We start from the raw sequence: 2,715 nt of genomic DNA, 5'->3' as shown, positions 1-2,715 counted from the left end.
ACTAAGTCTAACAGAATCAAATGGGTCAAAACAGAATAAGGAACGGATTACTTCAAATCTAAATTAACAAATGAACTATACTGGTATTCATATACACAGAACCCTAAATGACTACAAATCAAATCAAGAACAAAAATAAAAATAACAAAAGAAATACTGAAATCGAAAGATAAGCAAGAACAGAAAAATAAAAATAAAAATCAAAAAAGAAAAACAGAAGAGAAATGTGAAGTGAAAATACCTAGAAATTGGCCCAATTAAACCTCGAATCTTGGCAAGCTGCTATGAATTGTTCGGACTAAAATAATCCTTAATCATGTGTTTTCATGAGAAAACACATGACTTAGGGTTATTATAATCCAAATATCAGTAATCCCCCTCTAAATTGGATTTTGTAAAATTAGGATTTTTTTCACAGTTAGATTCGAAGGAGACGGGGGTGATTTGGGGATAATCAACCATGGATTAGGGAAGAGGGGGAGGTGGAGGTGGTTTGGTATCATTTTGGTGGTGTTTGGGTGGTGGAGCCGCCGGACACGGCGGAGGAACCCATGGCGGCGCCCTAGGGTTTGTGATTTTCAGGGGGTTTCAATGGGATTTGATAAAAAATAACCACACATCTATGAGGGGGGAGAGGAAAGGATGCTGTGGTGAAAATTTGGGGGTCATTGGTGGCTCGCCGCCGGCGGAGACGATTTCCGGCCGGCGGTTTGCGGTGGCAGGCGGTGGAATTAGGGTTTGGGTGTTTAAGGGTCTGAGAGAAGGTCGACAGGGGGTAGGGGCGTGTTTGGACAATTATATATCAAAGCAACCAAGCTTCAGGACCGTCCGATCAAGAAACCTCGACAGTCCTGATCTAATCCCATGAAGCGACGTCGTTTAAGTTATTAAGGGGGGAAGGGAGACCGGGTCAGGGATGGGTTTGGGCTGTTTTTGAACGGGTCTCAGTGATTAATGGCTTGGGCTAGTGAATTATATTAGCCTTGGCCCAATTGTCCCTTTTTCTTTATTTCCTTTTCATTTAACTCCTTTTCTTTTATTTATTTTCTTTTCTCTTCTTTTTTTCAAAACTAATATTGAACCTAAAAGTTAATTCAACCTACCTAATTAAGCTATAATTAAAACTACTACTAAAATACCAATTTAAAGGAAACTAATAAACCTCAAAGCTAAAATTTAAACCAAACAAAACAAATCAATTTTAATTACTAATTGATCTAAAAAAAATGTAAAAATTAAATCCTAATTGCCAATGCAATATTTTTATGTTTTTTTATGAATTATCTAACTAATCATGCTCATACCAATGCAAATACACACACAAAATTATGCAATTAAATCCTAAAAATTAAATAATAAAAGGAAAATCCTAATTTTAAGAATTCTGTAGAAAGAAGTTATTCGAGGATTAATTATCCTGGAATTAGTTATTTCACCTTTCTATGGGGATAAAAAAAAATACTACAATCCCGGGATAACTAATCTCGGGATTAATTATAGTGCAATTTTCTACCAACCAAATATGGGATAAACTCTTCTTAAATTTAGTCCTAAAATTTAGTTATTTCTTATCCCTCAAACCAAACGAGCTCTATAATATACAAATATTGTAGTAGGAGCAGGGTAGGTCAAATCGTCTGCGGATATATATGTTGCTTGAATAGATATTAAGGACCCTAAGCCCGAACTCATGCAGGATTCATGAATGCAACATTTGAAGTAAATTTTGGATCAGCACATAATCTATAAATGTTGACAAAAACAATGGATTAAATTATACTTCAACCTAATATCAAAGTTTCACACGTAAAACCAACCGTTCCCTTTACTTGTTCCCTTAATCTGGTCATGAAAGCTATATATATAAAGCTATATATGATAACTCTTGAAAAACCTCCTTCCTAATTAACTCATATAGTCCACTTTAGAAATTAGACATAATAAATTTTAAATAGGGTCCATGTAATTAAATGTATCAATTAAGATTTATCAACAATGCTTGGAATCAAAACGCAATCGTTGTGTGAATTGTTTTTTTTTTTTTTTGGGTGTGTGTTAGTTGACGTAAGAGTCAGTAGCGGAGCCACCTTATCCAAAAGGCAGGCGCGAAGATATGTTGGCCCAAGGGTGGTCAACTGACCACCCTTCGCCTAAAAATTATACTACGTATAAAGTAAAATATCACTTGTTATTGATGAAAAATAGACTTTGAACACCCTTGCATAGCTCACTGGCAAAGGGTGATCAAACTTTGAACACCTTTATTGAATTTCCTGGCTCCACTGCCAAAAGGGTGTCAACTGACACTCCTTTGTACGAAAAATTACATTGTATAGTTTGGTAATTTATATTTTATATGTATATATATGTTGATTTTTTCGTGTATTTGAATCCTTATATTTTGGCACCCCTTAGTGAAAATTTTGACTCCGCCAGCAGGACATCTTTTCCTATCTTCCCAAAACAATCATTCAACTTGTAGTATAGCTATCGTTTCGTCTAAGGCTTGAGAATTTGACATTCACCAAAAAAAAGTAGGATTTGCAGCTCTATTTTGGTTAAAGAGACGGTTAAAACTAAAAAGAATAAAGGAAAATATATCACAAGAGATAAATATAATACGTAAAAAAGCCAACATCAAGCTCTTGTAGCTCAGTTGGTTAGAGCACCCGTTTAGTAAGCGGGAGGTCTTGAGTTCAACTCTCAACAAGAGCA

General features: G+C 35.3%; 1 non-coding gene across 1 annotated transcript; it reads left to right on the top strand.

Annotated features, from left to right (window-relative positions):
- Positions 1–2,641: 2,641 nt before the first annotated feature.
- Positions 2,642–2,715, top strand: TRNAT-AGU. Its single transcript has one exon. It is a non-coding gene; the product is annotated as a tRNA-Thr (tRNA).

The sequence above is a fragment of the Nicotiana attenuata genome, unplaced genomic scaffold, assembly GCF_001879085.1.
Source record: "Nicotiana attenuata strain UT unplaced genomic scaffold, NIATTr2, whole genome shotgun sequence".
Taxonomy (NCBI): Eukaryota; Viridiplantae; Streptophyta; class Magnoliopsida; order Solanales; family Solanaceae; genus Nicotiana; species Nicotiana attenuata.
This window is presented reverse-complemented; position numbering and strand designations above follow the sequence as displayed.